Source organism: Cervus canadensis, chromosome 12 (genome assembly GCF_019320065.1).
Source record: "Cervus canadensis isolate Bull #8, Minnesota chromosome 12, ASM1932006v1, whole genome shotgun sequence".
Classification (NCBI taxonomy): Eukaryota; Metazoa; Chordata; class Mammalia; order Artiodactyla; family Cervidae; genus Cervus; species Cervus canadensis.
In genome coordinates, this window is record NC_057397.1 from 14,181,427 (window position 1) to 14,205,505 (window position 24,079).

Genomic DNA, 24,079 nt, shown 5'->3' on the forward strand with positions numbered 1-24,079 from the left:
CAGGAAGTTCATAGAATAGGAATCTTAACTATTTTCCTAAATAGGTCACCTAGATTTAATTAGGATATTACAGTTTAGATTTCCTTGCATTTTTTTGGTCTCAGATTTTATTAGTCAGCCCCCTTTGAATGTGAGTAGTTTCTTATAAAAAACTAAAAACTGCATAGAACTTGTTTTTATTGTTACATTTGTTTAAGCATACAATTTCGACCAGGTTTGGTTACTCATTGTCCAGCTGTAACAAATATGTAGCTATTGCAAAATTCATAGAATCAGATAATAGGGAAGAGTTTTAGAGCAAGTTTAAAAATAAAGCAGCTTGGCATTTCGTTTTTTTCCAGAAGCCAAACTTAACTTTGTTGGCTCCGGCTATCACAGGAACAACACATAAAGCAGTTAAGGTGGGAACATAGCAACATCCTTTTCAGCAGTACTGTGTTGAGTAAGAAATGAGCAATATGATTGCAGTAATGTTTCTGAGAAGTGCTTTGTCCTCTGAGCAGTGGAAACTCCCCTTTGAACTGATTTCGTATACCTGTGTAATAGGATGTCTTATACTTCTGGTTTCTTTATTTGCTTTTTCTTACTTATATCTATGGGAAAATTCTAAAACTCAAATATTTTACAAGATTAGCTGCTGTTCAGTGGAAGAGAAATTTTTGAATATGACTTAATGCGTAAGCTATATTTAAGTGAGTATTACATAGTTATATGTTTGTGATTATATGCCGTTTTTCTGAGTTTTTTCATCTTTAAAATTTTGTTTTCTCCTTTTTTTCTTTTGATGGTTAATATTTACTAAGTGTAGCATTTGTGATTATCTTAAGAATGTCTGTATATATCCAAGTAATACACTCATTCAACTTATACGGTTCTGGTGTTTTCTAACCATTGTGACTATCTTTGGACTGTGAATATTTCTTCCATAGGAAGATATGAAAATGGTATCATATCTGGTCTTTGAAACTGATAGCAATGATTTTCAACTCCTGCTGACCCCTAGAACCAGCCAGTCCCTACCTTACACTAAAGAGATTCTGATTTCACCAGTCTGTCTGAAGCAGGATTGGGGCACCTGTATTTTTAAAAACCCATTCTATTATGTATCCTAGGTTGACAATCGCTCAGTCGTGTCTTGACTCTTTGCGACCCCACGGAGTGTAGCCCGCCAGGCTCCTCTGTCCATGGAATTCTCCAGGCCAGAATACTAGAGTGGGCAGCTGTTCTCTTCTCTAGGGGAACTTCCCAACCCAGGGATCGAACTTAGGTCTCCCACATTTCAGGCAGATTCTTTACCGACTGAGTCACCAGGGAAGCCCAAGAATAAAATATATTTGCTGCCAAAGATCAGAGTTAGACCTATGTATGGGCCGGTCCAGCATTGACCCTTGTATTCTGTGGAGGTTATTTGATAGGCTTTTCTGCTTTAACCTTGATGTTTTGCAAAGGAAACAGCACAGTGTACATTATAGATAAGAAAACAGATTTTAAAAGTTGAAGTCAATGTGGATTTTTTCCTATTAAACTTTAGAATTCACAGATATACATGATAATTTTATATAAAGAATTGGACTTTCTCCCCTTCAAAAAACTGAGTCACTCATAAACGGGAAAAAAGGAAAAGCAGCCCTCCCCTCACACATATTCAGTAGTTAACAGCACTTCTTTCATCTTGAGACTTCATTCTATTATCCCCACCCTACTAAACAGGAAAGATGGTGCTTGGAGTTTTATCCAGCTTTTCAGCCCTAACCACAGCCTGCACTATGGAGCAACTTGGTTTCAGTGATTCTAATGCTTGTCAGGAAGGTCCCTGATCTTTCATAAGAGGAGAGCATGTTTAGTTGCAGTTTTTTCTTATGCAAAGTTGTGCTTTCTGTAGAAGCTTGATATGAGACCAAGAATAGGAAATCATAATTTTGTAAGATTTCTAAGACCTAAAACCATATGGAGACATAGTGGGGATATGACCATTATTTTGAGGGAAATATTTTATCCTCTTTATATACTATTCACTCTTTACGCAGTATGGAGTACTGTCTTGCTGCCATTTTATTTCTTGTTTTGGTGAAGGATAAAGAATGAATAGCAGCTTGAAAGGGGTCAGAATAGTATAGTTCTTTAGCAATAGAAAGGGTCTAGGGAACAGAAACTGTTACAACTCTGGTGCTCCCATTTTCCAAGTTATGATCATGGGTCAAGAAACTTAACCTCTTGGAACCTCATGGTCTTCATCTATAAAAGTCTTCCCCTGCCTGTTTCATAAGATTATTGTGTTAATCAGATTAGATATTGTGTATCAAACACTTTGACATTCATAAAATTTGATAGAGGTAAAGATACTATGTTATTACAAACCTGGATTTCCAAATACACTCCTGAGAAAGGTGGAACAGGATCTTTCTTAAAAACAAGTACTTTGCTCACTTTATTTCAGGGCTTTGAATTAAAACTTTTATTGGCTTTAACCTGTCCTCCTTTGGAATCCAAGAATCATATAGGATTAGATTTTAGCTGGTTGAGTTACAATATGAGGTGTTTATGATCTCTAAAACAAAGAAATTGTTTTAAATCAAATTATTAAGAAAGAATGGACTTCCCTGGTGGCTCAGTGGTAAAGAATCCACTTGCCAATTTAGGAGATGCAAGTTTGATTCCTGGGTTGGGAAGATCCCTGGAGAAGGAAATGGCAACCCACTGCAGTATTCTTGTCTGGAGACTTCCATGGACAGAGAAGCCTGGTGGGCTACGGGGTCACAAAAGAGTTGGATACGACTTAGCAACTAAACAACAACAACAATTAAGAAAGAATACAGATAATAGGAGCCCCTATGAGTCCTGTCTCACGTCTGCTCCCTCACGGGCTTTTAGGAATTGCAGTACTGCCATTCCTATATCCTTTGCCAAGATTCTGGTCCACTCTCTGGTCTTTTCTGTTTAAAAAAAATTTTTTTAATCATCAAAGAGCATTGGAGTTTCTTATTTAAATGAAGATCTCTCATTTGCTCTCATCTTCACAGAATTCTGAAGGTTATAAACCTCTGAAAATGTTTTCGAAGTTTACTTTGGAACCTTAAAGGTGCGGCTCAATTTACCAGCCATGGCTGGGAAGTCCCTTTGGCTTTTAACAAAGCACTCAGATCGCCTTTCTTTGTCCTTTGAGAAAATAGAGCTGCTATTTTCTACAATGCTTGAAGATTTTATTTGGAATCAGTATTTATTTCAGTGCTCTGAAACTTAAAAAAAGAAAAGAAGTAAAGACTTTGTCCCAGCTGTTTTGTAGAGGGAATATTACTGCAGTGAACACTAAAAAAACAAAATTCCCAGGCAGCCCATAAGTCATTTATAAAAACCTTCAGGGTAAATGGGTTATATACCTGTCACAACTCTTTAAAACATGTTAAACCACAAACAATTTCAGTAGGAACTCTATGGAGATTTTCAGTCATGAGACCACACATGTGATGAAGGTGTTTTGAAAGCTATAAAATGGCACATAGATATGCTCTGATCCATTTACTTCTTTTATCGCTGTGACTGCTAAGGAAAAACTTTTCTCAGTTTCATGTTGAGAACAGAGTAATGTTCTGAACATTAGCTTTTGATGACCTAATGTTCCCTTTCTTGATTTCTAAGCTTTTATTATTTGAGTATCTTGAAGGGCACCATGGGCTGGCTTTTTGTTCTCAAACGTTCACTGAACACATGTTTTCTAAACACCTATATGCCAGATACTTCTCGGTGCTAGAATCTGGAGGTCAATCAGCAAAGCCCACATGACCTCACCTTCAGAATGTCTGAAGTCTAGAGAGGGAGACAAACATTTAACAAAGAGCAGTAGAGTCATTATTTAATGATTGTTGTGCTGTGTACTGCAAAGGGAAAATAAAGTTTTTAAGGAGAGTTATTAACTCAGGGGGCATAATGTCCTCTGGGCAGTGGGTTGGTGGTTAGGGGACTCCTTCCTGATAAAGTGATATTTAATCTAAGATGAAAGTCTGATGAGCTTCAACATGGGGATCACGACATATAACTTCCCCTGTCTGTGTGACTTTTTGCATGAAATGGAAGCATCTTTTTTTTTTTCCTTTCCTTGATGTCAGAGTTTCAAAGTGCCTTGATCAATCCGAAGACTTAATTTGAGAAAATTGTCAGAGAAAGCCTGCTTTTATACATAGAAAGGTTAAAGTCTGTAGAGTAGCGGAGTAACCTGCCTAAGGTTGGTCAAGGGTTCTTTCATCTGCAGATGTGAGTGCCTGCCATGAGCCAGGAACTGTGCTTATTAGTAAAGCAGTTCTGCCTATGGCAGTAGGCGATTTATTAATAAGAATAATTTCACTGCTGATATTCTGCGTCTCAAGCCATTTTACTGGTCGCAGGGATTATCCCTCTTGAAGTGAGACTCTTTTATCATGTATCCAAAAGTGAAAGTGAAAGTCTCTCAGTCGGGTCTGACTCTTTGCGGCCCCGTGGACTACACAGTCCATGGAATTCTCCAGGCCAGAATACTGGAGTGTGTAGCCTTTTCCTTCTCCAGGGGCTCTTCCCAACCCAGGAATTGATCCTGGGTCTCCTGCATTGTAGGCAGATTTTTTTACCAGCTGAGTGACAAGGGAAGCCCAAGAATACTGGAGTGGGTAGGCTATCCCTTCTCCAGCGGATCTTCCCAACCCAGGAATCGAACCAGGGTCTCCTGCATTGCAGGTGGTTTCTTTACCAACTGAACTACCAGGGAAACCAATTCCATGATCAGGAGCCCTTATTCCATGTGTCGAATAAGCAGTGGTAATACTGTATACTATATACTTCTGGTTCTGGATTTGTGTGATGGTTTTAAACTAAACTTGGAGTCCATCTTGTGGGCTTCAGAGTCCAGAAGGTAGGCAACAGCTTGATCCAAAGAGTCCTCAAATTGATTCTCAGGTAAGTTTTTTTCAAATATGAGATGATGAAGAGTCCAACAGCTATCGTGGGGGTGGTCTTTGTAACTTTTTTATAACCTTAATTCTCATAGTGAAAAAGAATGCCGCCCCCCGCCAAGCTAAATAACAAATGGCCTAAGAGGTTCCTATTAGTTACAGATATTATTAACAGTCAGTGATGAAATATTCATTTTCTGTGCTTTTTTGATGAGCAGTCTAAACCTGGAGTTTAGTAAAAATAACTAAAGCTTAAGATTCACATTATACTTTGCATTTTTTTTAATCATGATACTTAGTTGTGCGGTTTTACTGTAACAAACTTCAAATCTTAAAGGAAATGTCATATTTTACCCGTGTATGCTTCTTTCAGTATGCGCTGCTTGAACATCTTACCTTATGGAAGACCCAGAGCATTTGTATTTTCTTCACCTTCCTCAGCGGCTCTCTTTTGTGCTACATGCATCTTAAAGACTATCTAAGATCTGAATGCATTTATGTCAGATTGCTACCACATATTTCTTGGCAGTTTTTAAAATCAGTTTTTTATAACAATTCCTACCAAGTATAGAGGAGGAGGCTATTTTTCTTCTTAACCTGAGAGGGGCAGTTAGTTGCTGGATCGGCTCACTTGGGTTGTTCCTTATAAACCTGTTCATGGATATGCCCTGTGCACTGTGGCTTTTTTACTTGATAAGCTAACACGAACATTTTATCTGCCTTTGAAAGCTAGTATGTTGAGAGTTAGAAGAGTGGAAATATACCTCGTGTAAGTTGTTGAAACCAACACAATCTTAGATATAATAAAAGAACAAGGCAGGTCAAAGGTATAGCTTACCTCAGCCTTGACATTATGCAACTAGTTTAGAATGTTTTTGACATATCACTTCCCACTGCCTCCTCACCCTTCACCCTTCATCACCTGGTAAACTTTGCCTTTTATAGATCTTATTTTAAAATTACTTTAACATTCCCTTTAACGTGAAATCTTATGGGGTATCTTGTAAGTTGGGAGTTACTTTTTTGGTTATACCAGATTTGGGGAGCCTTTCTCACAGAGAAAGCTAATAATTTATACTATCTGAAGAAACTTCCAGGGCAGAGGATGTGATTTATTGGCTATGACCACTTGGTGACTGGATGTAAGAATGCACCTCGCACTGTGACTCATTGACAGAGGTAGAAGGAGGGATTGTAACGCTGGGGCAGGAGATCCCTGAGCAGGGGAGAAATGACTCTTGTTAGGTAAGGGATGACAATGGAATTAGTGAAGAGCTCCTAGAACCAGGTGGGAAAGTACTGCAAAATCCTCTGCTAGCCCTCCAGAACAGCGTGTGGTGCCTTTCTGTCCACGTTAACAAAGGCTCCTTCCATCTCTAGGGACATTGCCCAGATGTGCTGATTAACTCGGGGGGAGAAATTGATGTAGAGGGCTTCCCTCTTGGCTCAGTGTTGAAGAATCCGCCTGCCAAAGCAGGAGACACGGGTTCGATCCCTGGTGTGGGAAGGTCCCACATACTGCGGAGCAGCTAAGCCCAAGCACCACAACTGTGGAGCCTCTGCTCGAGAGCCTGGGAGCCTCAGCTGCCAATAACATGTGCTGTGGAGCCCACGCTCTGCAGCAGGAGAAGTCACTCTCCGCACACCACAGCTAGAGAGCTGTCCCTGCTCGCTGCAACTAGAGAAAGCCCAAAGCCCCTGTGCAGCAACGAAAACCCAGGACAGCCAAGAAAAAAAAGGTTGATGTAGATACTCACTGTTCGGCCTCTCGGCTCTGGAATGTCTCTTTCTGTGATTACTGGTAATTAATTTCTATTCCATTGCTCTAGAACTCCCTCTGCAGTTCTTCCTAAATTAAGGTTGTCTTTAGTAGCATTGTGTCTTAATACACAGAAAGAGTAGATCTGGGTATAGTATTTCACTAATTGAGTTGCCTCTATTGGAAGGAATCGAGATATAAAACTCTTAGATTCCTAAGTAAGGTAGCTACTAATTGGTGAACTTTCTGGTCTGTGTTGTATTAAGAATGATTATCATGGATGGTTTATAGAAATCTGTCTTTGTGTTTCATAGGTATCAAGTGTTGGATTTTATTCAGAGTTCTAAAACATTTACACTCTACTGGGCCTTAACGTGCCTCTCACGCAGCATTTTCAAGTTCATTCCATAATGCTAATTAATCAGGATGTGAATAAGTATAATAGAAAAAAAGGATTTTGTGGTCAAATAAGTTTGGGGAATGCTTGATTAAAAGAATTTCCTTCAAGACTCCAAAGCCTTTAAGATGCTTTTGTGCATTGTGATTCTCCAAAGGAAGGTATTTAGTTATTTCCTAAACTTGTTTGAAAACCTCTTTGGGGAAGGACTGATACTTTACAGAACCCACTTTGGAAAATGCTTCTATTGTCTCAATCCCTGTTTCTTATGGAGGAGGCTGAGAGATGATGGATCCAGCAGTATGTGGTACAGATTTCATGGCATCCAGGGATCTAGGGAGTACCTCAAACTCCCTACCTGAAGTGGACCTACAGGATGTTTCTGTGCAGAAAATCAGGGAGGGGCCAGACCTCTGAAAAGACTGCTATTCCAACAGTGGAAAGAGGAAGGACCAGCTCTTTTTAAAAACATGCAGTGGTTGCTTGGCCGTCAGAGCCTCTCTTTGAAGCAAACAAGACCCTATGTGTGGGGTGTTGATTCAGAAAAGTGGGGGGAAGGGAGTTTTCTCAAGGAAAGGAAGAAAGGAGGGCTAGTATAGGCAGGAAGGACACAGCAGCAGTGTGAACGGGGAAAGCACGTAGACTCTGAAAGCCTGGCTCAGCAAACCCTCAGTGCTTGTTGAGCGCCTTCGCCTCAGTGGTACTGGGCAACGCTGACAGCTGATTACCTGAATTCTTTAAATGAGGTGAATATTCTTCAATACAGCAAGCTCTTGCTCATTTCTGACATTGGGCATAGTCCGCATTTAGCATCAAACCCTTATTTTAGATAATCACTTGAGCCTCCTTCCACATCAGACTTTTCACCATACTTGGTAAGTGTTACAGATCTTGAGATGTTGGCCTTTCCCCACTATTTGGTGCTCGTGAGCATGGGCTTACTGCAGAAGAGATGGGAGAATAGACTGAGCCACGGAATCGATCACCAAATGCTGAGACTCACTATAAAATGAATGCATTTGCCAAGTTTGGAGTTGAAACAGCTGCTTGTTTATTAATCTCATAATTAAGTTTTCAGTTAGTGCCAGTAGTATGCTTAGTTTAATGAAGATATAAAAGCCTCTTGACATGTGTATATAAAGTAGGCTACAAACTAATATTAACAGTGAAATAGTTTGACACAGATAATACAAACATGCTTGAGAAATTCAGAGTAAGGGAAAAGAGCCTTTGCTTAAATTCTAGCTTTTCTACCCTTTAAGCCTCATTCTCTTTTTAAGTGAGGGTGATCAAATACAGGTCAGAGAGTTCTGGAAACAATGAAAAGTGATAGCATGAAAGCAGCGAAAAAGTTCTGTCAAGGCTCATTTATAAAGTTGCTCAGAGAGTTCTGTAAAGGAGAAGTCATTTCTTTTGATCAGATTTAAACAGTATCTGAAGAGGAAATTTGAGTTAACATTTAGAGAGCAGAGTAGGCAGCAGGAAACCATTGGGAAAGGCCAGAGTTGATTATGTCCTTGAGATGTTGAAGGAAGGCCCTCTTTCCTTGGGAGGAGTCTTCTGGTAGTGGGGGCAGTGAGAATGTTGGGGGGAACTTGGTGCTCATAGTGTTGTAAGCGGAAAGGATGGGATGGAATCTGGGGGACCAAGCCAGTGAGAAGCGTGGCGTTTGGCCAGTTGGATGTGAAGTCCCTTGGTCAGGAAGTCTACTTTGGTCAGCAGCAATGACGAACAGATTGTGTCCTTTAACATTTGCTAATTAATGGCAGAGGGGGCCCTACTAGATATAAGGACCAGCTGTGTGTTCTGTGCTCAGTTGTGTCTCTTTGTGACCCCATGAACTGCAGGCTGCCAGACTCCTCTGTCCATGGAATTCCCAAACAAGAATACTGGAGTGGGTTGCCATTTCCTTCTCCAGGGGATCTTCCCAACCCAGGGATCAAACCTGTGTCTCCTACTTGACAGGTGGATTCTTTACCACTGTGCCTCCTGGGAAGCCCTATATAACATAGTATGAAGAGGCTATAGCAAGGACCAGACAGCTAAGTAAAAACTTTGGTAATTCAGGATTAACCTTTGATGTTTCCTAAAGTAAACAAAAATTACTTAACGATGTAAGCAAGATAGTTCAATAAATAGCATAATTATATACCCATGTGCACAGTTCAGTTCAGTCGCTCAGTCGTGTCCAACTCTTTACGACCCCATGAATCGCAGCACACCAGGCCTCCCTGTCCATCACCAACTCCCAGAGTTTACTCAAATTCATGCCCATCGAGTTGGTGATGCCATCCAGCCAGCTCATCCTCTGTCATCCCCTTCTCTTCCTGCCCCCAATCCCTCCCAGCATCAGGGTCTTTTCCAATGAGTCAGCTCTCCGCATCAGGTGGCCAAAGTATTGGAGTTTCACCTTCAACATCAGTCCTTCCAATGAACACCCAGGACTGATCTCCTTTACGATGGACTGGTTGGATCTTCTTGCAGTCAAAGGGACTCTCAAGAGTCTTCTCCAACACCACAGTTCAAAGGCATCAACTTTTCGGTGCTCAGCTTTCTTCACAGTCCAGCTCTCACATCCATACATGACCACTGGAAAAACCATAGCCTCGACCAGACAGACCTTTGTTGGCAAAGTAATGTCTCTGCTTTTTCATATGCTGTCTAGGTTGGTCATAACTTTCCTTCCAAGGAGTAAGCGTCTTTTAATTTCATGGCTGCAGTCACCATTCACAGTGATTTTGGAGCCCCAAAAAATAAAGTCTGACACTGTTTTCACTGTCTCCCCATCTGTTTCCCATGAGGTGATGGGACCAGAAGCCATGATCTTAGTTTTCTGAATGTTGAGCTTTAAGCCAACTTTTTCACTCTCCTCTTTCACTGTCATCAAGAGGCTTTTTAGTTCGTCTTCACTCTGCCATAAGGGGGGTGTCATCTGCATATCTGAGGTTATTGATATTTCTCCCAGCAATCTTGATTTCAGCTTGTGCTTCTTCTAGCCCGGCTTTTCTCATGATGTACTCTGCATATAAGTTAAATAAGCAGGGTGACAATATACAGCCTTGCCGTACTCCTTTTCCTATTTGGAACCAGTCTGTTGTTCCATGTCCAGTTCTAACTCTTGCTTCTTGACCTGCATACAGGTTTCTCAAGAGGCAGGTCAGGTGGTCTGGTATTCCCATCTCTTTCAGAATTTTCCACAGTTTATTGTGCACAGAGAGAAATATTTCTTCAGTTACACTTCCACCATTAAGTAGTGTTTGTTAATTAGTGCCCATTTGAACAAATAATTGGGAGAGAAAAATGTGTTGGATTTACTCCTCCAATGTATCATTATGTATGGGTTATCAGCTCTATTTCAAATGTGCAATCTATGTAAACTGTTGACAGATGAAAGAAGAGAATGTACATAAGTGGAGAGGATGTAAATGCGTGTGAGTTTGCAGTTGTGCTGGTAAGGAGAGCTCTTTGAACCCGCAGCGAGCCAGTGCCTGGTGAATTGTCGTTGAGAAGATGACGAGAATTTCTTTTTACTGTTTCTCTCTTAAAACATCAAGCTTCTAGCAATAGTGACTTTCGTTCTTTTTTATTATGACCAGCCTGATATTTTAATCACTTGAGCTTTTTGATTTTTATTTCTTTTGAGGCTTTTTTTTTTAAAGGAAAATTAGTGTCACATATTATAGGATTCCTTTAAAATAGTGAAAATCCTTATGCACACTTCTCATAGGCTAGAGTAATACACCAGTTTAATTATTTCTTCTCTCCTTTATTTGATCTTAAAAAAATCATTTAATTATCTTCTAATTGAAAACGCTCTTTATAAAGACCATGCCCAGGTAGCTCAACTGGCAGAGCATCAGACTTTTAATATGAAGACCCAGAGTTCAAGTCCCTGTCCAGGTGCCAAAATAAATTAAAAAAAAAAAAAAAAAAAGACTTTCCTGTTGGTCCAGTAGTTGTCACCACATTCCCATTGCAGGTCCACTGCAGGAAGTGAGGATTCAATCCCTTGTCGGGGAACTAGGATCCCTCATGTTGTGCAAAGCAGCTCCACCACCTCCCTTGACCCTCCAAAAAGACCAAGTCATTGTTACTTAAAATTGGAAGCAAAACCAGGAATAAATTTAATATGATTGCATCACACAGTTGATTTCCAGATGTCCTGACTTGCTGCTTTTAACTTTCCCCTTGACCGACACCCAAGGGTCTCACATGCTTCAAGTGCCTTCCAGTTGCCTCATGTATTTGTGATTCTTGGAATGTCACTGGTACCAAGGAGCAAACCCACTCCACCCATCAGGTTACTCTCTGTCACCCTGAGGATTATTTTAGCCTCCACCATGACACAGAAGCCAGTAAAGCCACATGAAGTACTAAATCGGAGCTCTAAATGAACTAAATCCTGGGTGTATTCAGAGCATCCCTCTTACAAAATCAGAAAATAAATATGGCTCATGAGGTGTGGTTACACTGTGTCTTAAAAAGCCTCAGCAAAAAACAGAAAAAGCCTCAATTTTTTTCTTGGAATAAGTTCTTACCATATTACTTAAAGTAGCCATAAATAATATAGGTGAAGTTAGAATGTCATGTGATATTGTCTATAATAGGAATGGTATTGCTCAGCCAAAATATGGAATTAACATATTTTACCTTTGTGAAGTGCGTCCCCATTACAGTAGTAAATTGTTTAGTGTTACTGTTCAGGTTAATTATTGTGTTTTTGTCTATACCTGTCTACTGAAAAGTTGTGTTGACCTTAAGCAGGTTTGCAAAATGAACTCAGTAGTATCTGCCGCTACCTCTCACAGAGCGGTTTCTTGATTAAGAAATGAGATAACCTGTGTGAAAGCACTTGAGTGGTAAAAGTGCTGTGTAAAGGCGAGGGCTCAGTGCTCTGGCCTGTTAACTTTTAGCTTGTTTTCTCATCATGAGAATGTCTGCCACATGCTGTTTAAATTGGTACACTCTTCTAAACCCCCTAAACTCAGAATAAATGTGTTGCCATTTATAGGTGGCTTGTGCTTTGTTTCCTCACGTTTATTTTCTCATGCCACAGCTTAAACTGGAAGGAAAAAATGTGTAAGTTTTACATTCACTTTTTGTCCTTAATTTAGTCATCTTTTTGGTAAATGCTTATTTCTGCAGAAATCTCATGTAACAGTTCAACAAGTGACTAATGCAGATTGGGCTTGCTTAGTCTCTGAGTCACTTTATTATGAAACACTTAAAGTTGAACATCGATCGGTAACAATGAGGAAATAATATGAGACAATTTATACTTTCTGATCTGATGGTTTCAGTGACTAACTCATCAGGCAACACTAAAGAAGAAAATTAATGAAAATTCACAAAGCCAGATGAAATTAGTCTAAAAGTCAAGTCTCAGTAAATCACAGTCACCTTTACCACTTTCTCCCCCTTTCTCAGCAGTTGGCATTTCGTTGATAAGAGTGTTGGGCTGGGAAGTAAAGATCTGACTTCTCATCCTTGTTCTGCCAGACTGTGACCTTGGACAAGTCACGGAAACTTCTGTGCTTCAGCTTCCTCCTTTCTAAAGTGGGAGTTATCAAAATATTTGCCCCACACACTTCACTGGGCAATTGTAGATAAAATGAGATTATAAATAGGGATGTGTTATTATAAATAGGAATGTGTTTTGGCCCTCCCTCCCCCAAAAAGTGAAAGGTGGTATATAGCTATTATATCCTGACTGTCCCCATCTGACATCTCATATCTGAATGGCTACAGGCCCTAAGAGTGAGAGAGACTTCCTGAATCTGCCTCAGAGGATCAGAAGGGAGTCTCTGTTAGCTGTTGGAGCTGGAAGGAGATAAGACACATTCCCAGTGTTTGGATTTCTGAATCGACTCATGGAATACAGTTTCCCCTAGAACATTCAGTGGCTAGGTTTCCAGGCTAGCCAATTGTTTTTTTTAATGATTTAATCATAAATAGTTCTTTGTAATCCAATTTCCATAAAACTATAACAAAGCCCATTTGTGCTCTTGGTGTCAGTTTGGTGTTTCAGATGTTCTGGAGGACTTAGCCTAGTGGATGAAAGCAAATTAACTTCTCCTCTGACTTTCCCAGTTATTTGATATTTGTCTACAGGCTGTTGATCGTTTACTTAAACCAGGTTTAGAAATAATCAGTTTCTTTTCTTCATTCTCCTGGCGCTTTGACTGAAAGAGTCTGCAGCCAACTTATTTTGCCCCAGGTAAGGGGTGAGGAGCCCTCTGGAATCCCTGCCCCCTTTAGTGATCACAGAAACCTCCCAAGTTAGCTAAGGTGGATGCGGTGGACTCTGAGCCTCCTCACGGCTCAGGGACACGCTCGGGTCGCGTGCTCAGTCTCGAGAGTCGAGACTTGAACCTTGGTTTTTGATGTGTCATTCAGGGCTCTTTTCATGACATCTCCGTGCCTCAGGACAGATGTAGTTCATTGAATTCAGTTTCCTTTGGGAGTAGGAGTGTTTTTATCTAGTCTTGGTTATAAAATATGCTTATGATCTTACACACATCTTATTGTAAATTTCCCAAATGTAAAATTTTAGTCTAAATGAGCAGTGACTCTTCACACTGCCTTGACATGCACAGGGAGGGATTCTGTTAGTATTAAAGAACTGCTTGAGGAATATTGTTATATGGAACTGTTATATTAAAAAGATGGGATACTCAGTCTTTCCATAGTAACAGTAACATTTCTGTTAACATTTCTGTAGTGCTTGCTATGTGCCAGGCAGTACTCTGAAGTTGTATTGGTTAATTCAGGTTGAGAAGCATTTTCCTTCTTGCCAGCTTAGACTACAGATTTGCTCATGATCAGTTTTTAGAAGCAGTGAGGGGGAAGTCTCTGCGTGGAAGAAGGCAGGGAAGTGGTCAGTAAGTGGCATTTCAGGGAACATGTAAAGGGTATCTCTCTGGGGTAGTGGAAAGAATACCACAGTTGGAATCAGGAGATACAAGTTCATCCTTGCTCTTCCACTGCCTAACTGTGACATTGGTCCTCTGACTTATCCTCTAAAATCTTCAGTTTTTTTATTTGTAGGAAAGAGGATAATGATACCTCATGGGGCTTTTGCACAGATTAGGTGCAATAATGTAGGTCAAGCACTTAACTTCATGCCCTCATATGAGGCTTCATGAGAGAATGTTAATTGCTTCTTTTATTTTATTAAAAAAATTTTTTTTTGGCCACATCACACAGCATCCAGAATCTTAGTTCTTCCCCCCTACCCTGCCTCTGATCTGGGGAAATAAGAACCTCTGTCCTCCCTGAAGTGGAAGCATAGAGTCTCAACCACTGGCACACCAAGGGGTCCCAGTTGCTGCTTTTAATCTCTACCCAAGGTGGTTGGGAAATTAAATTGGAGAATGGACCGTGAAACCTAGTTTATAGTTTTTTAAAAAATATCATCCAATTTAAAGATGATATGTATAGAACAGACTTTTGGACTCTCTGGGAGAAGGCAAGGGTGGGATGATCTGAGAGAATAGCATTGAAACATGTATATTATCAAGTGTGAAACAGATCTCCAGCCCAGGTTGAATGCATGAGACAAGTGCTCAAGGCTGGTGCACTGGGAAGACCCAGAGGGATGGGATGGGGAGGGAGGTGGGAGGGGGTATCAGGATGGGGAACACATGTAAATCTGTGGCTGATTCATGTCAATGTATGGCAAAAACCACTACAATATTGCAAAGTAATTAGCCTCCAACTAATAAATGAAAAAAATAAAAATAAAGATGGTATTTCCCATTGACTTCTGCCTTCTTGAGTGCTTCAGAGTAAATGTGCAGGAAATCAAGGAAAACAGACTATGGCTGGAGAATCTGGGTTTTACAGAGTGGCCATCAAGTCTGGAACATGGGTGAATACACGATAAATGGCTTAATGGGATCCCCCGTTATGATATTGTATTGTGTGCTTTACAATATGACATTGTATGCTTTCAGACTTGGGGGCCACCTTGTAGTTTTAGCTTTATCACCTGTTTGGTTCAAGGAAGTTATTTAATCTCTCTGGGCAGTGAGAATCAAATTATATAAATTATTCTAAAAAGTGCTCTGTATGCTATGAATCACCTAACTGGTTTTTGTTTTGTTTATTATTTTTCCTTGTGGTACAGTGGCTTTTGATTAGATTATAATAGAAGTCATTGTCATGTGCTCAGAAAATTTTTCTCCTAAGTGACAAAATGTAAGGTAAAAGTCAGTTTGATAGCTTTAGTAATAGGAAGTCATTTCAAATAACAGGAAGCTGTATGAATTATAGAGAAAGCAAGAACAGAGAATTTGATAGGCTTCTAAATGAGATTGAATGGACCAACCTAAGGAGAAGGAGCTTAATGAACCACTGGATTATTGGTAATTCCACAGTCTTGATTGTGTTGGATAAGATATAAATGAGAGAAAGAGCCAGCCTGATATCCTTGAATTACCCTCATTCTGTGCTATAGACACAGGGTGTGATATAAAGACAAGGGACCTGAAATCAGACTTACTGTCTTATCAGAATGTTAGAAGATAACTTAATGTTTTTTTTTTTTTAATATGGTATTCACAAAATAGATATTTTGCTGCTTTTTCAGACCTTATAGTCACATAAACTGGGTTTTCTGATGGATGCTTGGCAAGAACAGAGGAAAGAGCGATGAGTGTGTCTCTTTCTGTTTGGTTATAACAGAAATGGTAAGTTTGTTCCTTTGGTTATTCAGATCTTCTAGTACATGGAGGGTGACTAGAGGACCCAGGAAAGACATGGAACATGAGCAGGAAGTCCTCACCATCCTTACATCAGCAACCATGTAGTGGCTGGGGGCACTCTCCAATGGCCCAGGTGCTGAAGGCTGGTCTTTCTGGTCTCAAATGTTCATGATACTGAGCATTGTCCCAGTCTCCTCCCGGGTCTTTTCCTTTCATCAGGAGAGAGAGCACCACGTTTGTATGTCCCTCCCCCTAACATCTCCCCTTCACATGCACTCACACATACAGACTGGAGCAAGAAATAACTTCTTTCATTGTTCAGATTCTAAAGCAGGATAAGCTTCTGTATCACCAACCACTGCTGAGTTGAATGGAAAAGTTTATCTAAATGAGTGTAAGAAAATCAAGTTCCCCATTAGTTAGGACTTTCTTTGGAGCCTTGATTTTGTTGGATATAACACAAAATAATGAGGCTTCCCAGGGGGCTCAGCAGTAAAGAATTCACCTGCCAATGCAGAAGACAAAGGTTTGATCCTTGGGTTGGGTAGATCCCCTGGAGGAGGAAATGGCAACCTGCTCCAGTATCCTTGCCTGGGAAATCCCATGGACAGAGGAGCCTGCCAGGTTACAGTTTATGGAGTTGCAAAAAAATCTGAGACGACTTAGCGACTAACAACAGCAGCACAAAAATAAGCAGATAGGGAAGGGACTATAATATAGGCTTTGTGCGTTGAGAATGTCATTGAGAGAATTCCTAAAGCAAAGAGGCTTTGAAAGAAATTATGCTAGAAGGATGGAAATAGTTTAGATATGAAAAAAAAAAATCAGTGGTATTTGTTTTTGTAAAGCACTGTATTTTTTTCCATTAGAAAAGCAAGCAAGTTGGATATAGTTTTCCCAGTTCCACCTACCCCCATGTCCTTGAGGAGGTGAGGGCAAGAAAGGATAGAATGTTAATCCTTGACAGGAAGGCCTATGCCATCTGGGAAACTGCTTGATGACTATCATTGCATCAGTGTCGAAACTAACCTGAAAGTAAGTTTGGTTGTCCAAAGGTCTCCTTAATCATGTAGTTAGAATGTTTCATTTGATAAACATTACCTGGCTTATCGTGTTAAAAACTGTTGGGAAAAATTTTGAAATCACTGATCGATAGATTTGGTTTCTACAGAACGTTTATTTATTTGGGGACTGCTCCTGAGTTTAAGCTGCCCTTCTTAACGTAACATCTGTATCACAAACTTATGACAACTGTGGTAAATATCTCACTGACACAGTTTTTTGTGTAATTACTAAGATATGCTTGTTCGTGCATGCTCAGTCGCTTCAGTCGTGTCTGACTCTCTGTGACCCTGTGGACTGTAGCCCACCAGGCTCCTTTGTCCATGGGATTCTCCAGGCAAGGATATTGGAGTGGGTTGCCATGCCTTCCTCCAGGGGATCTCCTGACTGGGACTCAGACTTGTGACTCCTGCATCTCCTGCATTGCAGGCAGGTTCTTTACCCACTGAGCCATCTGGGAAGCCCAAGATATGCTTAAAAGTTTCCTCTGACAGGCTTTGGGGAATTTCTGCGTTATAAACTGCATTTAAGTGGGGAGAACGGGAACATTGGGAGAGGGGAAGAAGAAAAGGACAGTCTGTAGTGTTTTTTTTTTTCCTCTGCATTGCTGATTTTCAAAATGCATAGTGTACTCCCACGCCATTGGTTCTGTGTGGTTTCATGCTTTCAACCCCCGTTCTCCTTGTTACCTTGACCTGTCTGACAGCCCATAAAATGTGGGGCACTGAGAATAGAGCAGTTTTTTAAGTGCCTTGTATGTCTGACTCTACTAAGTACCTGGTCTACATCACCGTGTATCCTCACAAAAACTGGGTACAGTGGGAACGTTAACATTCTTGCGTAGATGAGGATGCTCAGGCCAAAAGAATTGCAGAAATGGCCCGAGATTCCACACCTGGTGAAAAATTCAGAGGACATTGTTCAGTCGTTCTCTTATTTGACTTCGACTTTGCTACTGTGGAGGACTCCCTTCTCCCTGAATTGTTATGTGCCCTTAAATTTCATGACAACACACCTGCTGTTTCTTACTGCTTTCAGCTACACTCCGTAGTCTCCCGGTAGACCCCGCTTCACCTCTCCAGCCGTGAAATCTTGGGGTTCCTTCCTGCTCTTAGACTCTCTCCTTTGCGCTCTCTTCCTGAGCTTTCAACTTGAATTACTGTCTTTGTGCTATGTGTATGCACCCACTTGGGTCCGATTCTTCGTGACCCCATAGACTACAGCCCGCCAAACTCCTCTGATCCTGGGTTTTTCCAGGCAAGAATACTGGAGTGGGTTGGCGTTTCCTCCTGCAGGGCATCTTCCCAACCTGGGGGTGAAATGCATGACCCTCTCCTCTCCTGCGTTGGCAAGCAGGTCCTTTACCACTGGGCCACCTGGGAAGCCCATCTTTATGCTGCCGAGTCCCAAATCCTTATTTCCATTCCAGATCACATGTCTGAGAATCACACACGTCATCTGTTTGATCTTTCTGCTTCAGCGTACCCCTTCAATTTGGCATGGCCCAGAGAGTTTTCCCCTTGATTTTCTTCAGAGATTCTGTAACTTAGGAAATGGCAATATCCTACACCCAGTGGCCCACATCAGAAACCTGATATCATCCTCATTCCTCCTACTTCCTCATAGCTCTCATTCCACCACCAGCTTTTACTGACTCTCAAATGATTTTCATCCCCATTTTCATAATCTCTAGTCTCCCACGGAGAGTTTGCTGCAGAGAGTTTTGTTCTCTTCTAATATGCTTTCTGGGCTTGCCAGGTGGCTCAGTGGTAAAGAACCTCTGCCAATGAAGGAGACACGGGTTTGGTCCCTTTATTGGGAAGATCCCCTGGAGAAGGAAATGGCAACCCACTCCAGTATTCTTACCTGGGAAATCCCACTGACAGAGGGGCCCGGCAGGCTACAGTCCATGGGGTCACAAAGAGGCAGACGTGACTTGGCAACTAAACAACACAACAAATATACTTCCTATCTAGTAGCTCAAGAACTCTGTATAAATTGCAGATTTGATTATTTTGCCTACCTTTTTCAGTTATTCCTTATTACCCTCAGGGTTAAATTCAGATGTCTCTACCTGTTGTATACCGCTGCTTAACTTGGTAGCCTCATTTTTTGCCATTCTTTTATGCTAGTTCCAGGAATGTTCTCTTGCTTCTGGGCTTAGTACACATTCTTCTTTCTGGTAGAGGTGCTCTTCTCTCCCTTTCAGATCCCTGTCGCCTTCCTGCCCTTCGTAAACTCAGTCTGGTCCTTCTTCACGGCCCTGCCTGACATCACCCTGCCTCTGTCCGCCAGATGTATTTTGTGTTCTCATAACAACACACACTTAGTCATCTTTCATAGTGTTTATAGCTATAACCCTATCTTTTCTCCAAAACCATGTCTCAGACATACAACTGTCTCCTTTTCATTCCCACTTCATTTCATTCCCATAGGCATTTCGCATTTAACTTTCTAAAACTAAACTCTTGTTTTTTTGTTTGTTTTTTCTCCAAAACCAGCTGTACCTCCCGACTTCCCCTTCTCAGGAAATGGCACCTGTACCATTTCATCTAGTCAGGCCAAACCCAAAGTTGTCCTCAGTTCGTTGATGTTTCACAGCCCACATCCACAGGGTTCATCAATAAACCCTGTTTTTCTACCTTCAGAATACAGTTAGAATCTGACCATCTATTGCTTCTTCTGCTGTCTCCCTAATCTGGGCCAGCGGATGCCTGCTGACTGGTCTGCTTCTAAGTGGTCTCCTGCTGCAGCCCTTCTTCCCCAAAACCTGATCTCATCACAGTAGCCAGAGTGATCCTCAAAAAAAGGAAACCGGGTCTGCTCAGTCCTCTGCTCAGACCTTCCCATCTCTCTTAGAGCAGCGGCTAAAGGCCACACATTGGCCTCCCTGGTCTGCCTCCGCCCCACAACTCCATCTTCACTTCTGATTCTCTTCTACTCCCCTCTGCCCTTTTTACTTTTCTTCAGGTCTCTGTTCAGATGTCATCTTTTCAGTGAAGCCTTCCCTAATCATCCATCATAGAGGAGCTCACTCACCCTGTTAAATTGTTCTCCATAGCACTTATTACCATCTGGCTAATTACATCTTTTCTGACTGTTCTTCTTAACTAGAATGCGGAGTCCATGATGGCACAGTCTTGGTCTCTTTTGTTTCCACCGTATTCCCAGCATTTATGCAGTGCATGGCCCTTAGTGGACACTCAGTAAATCTGTAGGGAAATGAAAGTGAAGTTGTCATGGATTTAGTAGTTTTGCAAGCCTGGCAGTCCAGTGAGCTGCACATCCCGTACTGATGAACATTTTGAGTGCTCCCAGTTATACCACTCCTTGGCCTCAACTTCCCAAACTGTAGTATAGGGATGTTCTTACTTCTTGGGTTGTTTATTTGTTTGGGAAGATAAAATAAAATAGCTCTGTGAAGTGCTTAGCTCAGTACCTTGCCCATAATAAGCTATAAATTGAAAGAAATTTTTTAAAAAATTGAAAAATTATTGCAACGGATACTCTGCCGATTCTTGTCAGAAGACCTCATTTAATTGCATGTCCACCAGGTTTTAAATTCAACTATATCTTAAACTTGCTCTTGAGACAGTAATGATAATGTGGTTGCCAGAGTTGAGGGGAAGGGATGAAGGAGGGGATTGGGTGAAAGTACACAAAAAGTACAAACTTCTACATGTGAGACAAAGAAGTTCTGGGGATGTAATGTAAAATAATAACAACGATGACAATACTAGTTAATAATAATAGTGCTTACTGAGTGCCAGAAATTCTTCTGTGAGTCAGCGCTTTTCAGTAGAACTTTCTGCAGTAAAGGAAGTGTTCTGTATAAGCACTGTAGAAAGGTGGCCACTAGCTACCTGTGGCTTTTGAGCTCTTGAAATGTGACAGCATGACTGAGGAACTATTAGCTTGGTGCAGAAGTAATTGCAGTTTTTGCACTGTTGAAATTTGCCATTTGATATTGTAATATAAATAAATTTAGTTATATATCATTTTAACACGCATTCCTCATTTTATGTTTTTTTTTTTTGTGAACGACTTATTACTTGCTGTTTATTTTATATTTATTTTAGACTACGGAAATGATGTTAGACAAAAAGCATATTGGAACAATTTTCTTATTGAGTTCAAAATGGGTGGGAAAGCAGCGGAGACAACTCGCAACATCAACAACACGTTTGGCCCAGAAACGGCTAACGAACATACAGTGCAGTGGTGGTTCAAGAAGTTTTGCAAAGGAGATGGAGCCTTGAAGATGAGGAGCACAGTGACCAGCCATCAGAAGGTAAAAACAACTGTTGTGGGCTGTCATCGAAGCTGATCCTCTTATAACTACATGGAATTTGCCGAAGAGCTCAGTGTTGACCATTCTACAGTCTTTTGGCCTTAGAAGCAAACTGGCAAGGTGAAAAAGCTCAATAAGTGGTGCCTCATGAACTGACTGGAAATTTTTTTAAAAATTTCATTTTGTACTGTCTTATCTTATTCTATGCAACAACAATGAACCATTTCTCGATCAGATTGTGATGTACGATGAAAGTGGACCAGTGATGACCAGCTCAGTGGTTGAACCAAGAAGAAGCTCCAAAGCACTTCCCAAAGCTAAACTCGCACCAAAAAAGGGTCATGGTCACTGTTTGGTGATATGTTGCTGGTCTGAATCCTAGTGAAACCAATACATCTAAGAAGTATGCTTAACAAATCGATGACATGCACTAAAAACTGCAATGCCTGCAGCTGGCATTGGTCAACAGAAAGAGCCCTATTCTCCACAACAATGCCCGACTGCATGTTGCACAACCAGTTCTTCAAAAATTGAATGAGTCATGCTATGAAGTTTTGCCTCATCCGCCATATTCACTGACCTCTCACCAACTGGCTACTACTTCTTCAAGCATCTCAACAACTTTTTGCAGGGAAAACACTTCTGCAACCAGCAGGATGCAGAAAATTATTTCCAAGAGTTTGTCAAATCCCAAAGCAGAGATTTTTATGCTACAGGAATAGACAAACTCTTCTCATTGGCAAAAATGTGTTGCCTATAATGGTTCTTATTTTGATTAATAAAGTTGTGTTTGAGCCTAGTTACAATGATTGAAAATTCACAGTCCAAAAATGTAATTACCTTTGCACCAACCTCATAAATTTTTAATTGTATTTAATTTTAATTAATTTAGATTTGAATAACCACATGTAGCTAATGGCTACTGTATTTGGATTCCAAAGCCCTACAGTCTTTAAATGCATTAATTCATTTAGTATTCATGACAATGCAGAGACTTTTGTAGAGTTAGAGATGAGGAGATCAGGTTTCTCAGAGGTAACCTAAGACTTCACAGCTTGTCTGAAGCAGAGCTAGGCTTTAAAGGTTAAATCCTTGGGTAATCTGGTTGCAGGGGCTCTGCTGGCACCTCCTTTGTGTCAGTCTCAATAACAAGTCCCACAGGCAAGGGGTCAAGCTGACATGTCTGTGTTCTTCTTGCATGGAAGCTGAGAAAGTGAATTTCTGGTTCCTGCCCTAGTGAGGTATCACTCATAAAGTGGAAAATTCCCAAAACAAAGGAAAGTTTCCTAGATTCTCAACCAGTGAGCTTGGCCACTCAGCCTCTGTATGCACTTTCCTTCCAGACTTAAACTTGCTAACAGTACAACAATAGGAAATTGCTCCATTCTAACATGTTGCAGCTCTCTCATAAAAGTGAAAAATATGCTCTCTCTTTCCCCCATACAGCATTTTAAGTGTCTGTTTCCAAGTCTAGGATATTTGGGACACACTTATTCCTTTACGTCCCTGCTGTTCCATTATGGTCCTTTGTAACTAGTGAGCCACCAACTTACTTTTTATACAATAGGAACAGGAAAAGAAAGGAAGAAATTAGTTAAAAACATAAATTTGTACATGTCAGACCAAGGAAGAAATATGACTGGATACTTAGCTTTTGCTATTGATCCTGAACCCATGGTTGGTAATTTAACTCCCTTCTGTAGTACCTCTTGTATATTCTCTTTGCCCTCAATAGACTCTCAAATGATGTAGGTTTTTACATGACTACAACAGCACTTACTGGGGTAGATGTGTTCTTGGGGATTCTGTCTTTATGGAGTTGCTTTTGACTCTCATTATCTTTAGATAATGACGTGGCAAACCTAGGAGGTAGTCCAGGTTCCAGACACACACCTCCTTTTCCTCACTCTGTAGCAGTAATCCTGTTTACCCTTGGTAATTAAGATTCATTGCCCCAACCAGTTCTGTAACCTCAATTTTTGTCTGTCTGGTCAGTGTCATGAGAAGCTCAAAATTGCTAGGTTGCTGTTTAAGCTCCCAAAATCACTGAAGGCATTGTTGAGTCCCTAGGTGAAATCAGTCTTCTCTTGGATACTAAGACTGTTAGGCCTGCAGAACTCGAGTTGCAGTCATGGGAGAAAAAAAAATGCAAGTTGGTCATTAGGTGTAAGTGAGGGAGGGGAAGATTCACAGCTAATTCAACTTTTGTCCCTTGGTCGGTGTTCTGGTTATTGGAGAAACAGTCTCATATATTATTCACTGGTTACCTGCGTGCTGGGGGAAATTAACCTCATGGGGTATTGTTTCCCCAGCAGCACTGGAACTGGATCTTCAGCAGATGATCTAGCATTTTTAGGAGATCATCTTTCTGGATAATGGGGTACTTGGGAAGCCCAGTATATCCCATTATCATCAACCCACTGCTGTCCTTTTTTTATTTTAAAATCTTGAGTGAGATACTGTAGTGATAAATAAGGTGTTGAATAATTCTGTAGATTTTGACAGAAGCTTAGTGGACAGGAATGCAATTTTATTAAATTCAGAATAAATGTCTTTTCATATGAGAACTAATAAATGACCACTGAAGGTGAAGGATATCTGCTTGAAATCAAGTATGTTTTCATAAAGTTAGGATGAGTTATGAAAGTTCATTTTGAGTTGGCACTTGGAGGCACATACAAAGCAAAATTAAGTTGAAAGGAGGTTTGAATGAGTTGCAGTCATTTGTCACTGACTCAGTATGACCTTGGGCAAGACGCTTAATCACCGTGAACTGCCCATTTCTCACATCTGTCAAATTGGGATAATGATACTTGTGCATAGAAGGCTTTGAACCACTCAGATGAAAGGTTTTGTGCAATTGCAACGTGTTTGTTAATAACAACAGTAAAAATCCTCATCTCACTCTCCCCTCAGCCTGACCTGTGTTTAAATTGAGCAGTACAT

The 24,079-nt window shown here is 40.7% G+C and overlaps 1 protein-coding gene across 5 annotated transcripts in view; it reads left to right on the forward strand.

Annotated features, from left to right (window-relative positions):
* Positions 1 to 24,079, forward strand: part of NSMCE2 (NSE2 (MMS21) homolog, SMC5-SMC6 complex SUMO ligase) — a 232,413-nt gene that overhangs the window by 46,362 nt on the left and 161,972 nt on the right. The window lies entirely within an intron of this gene.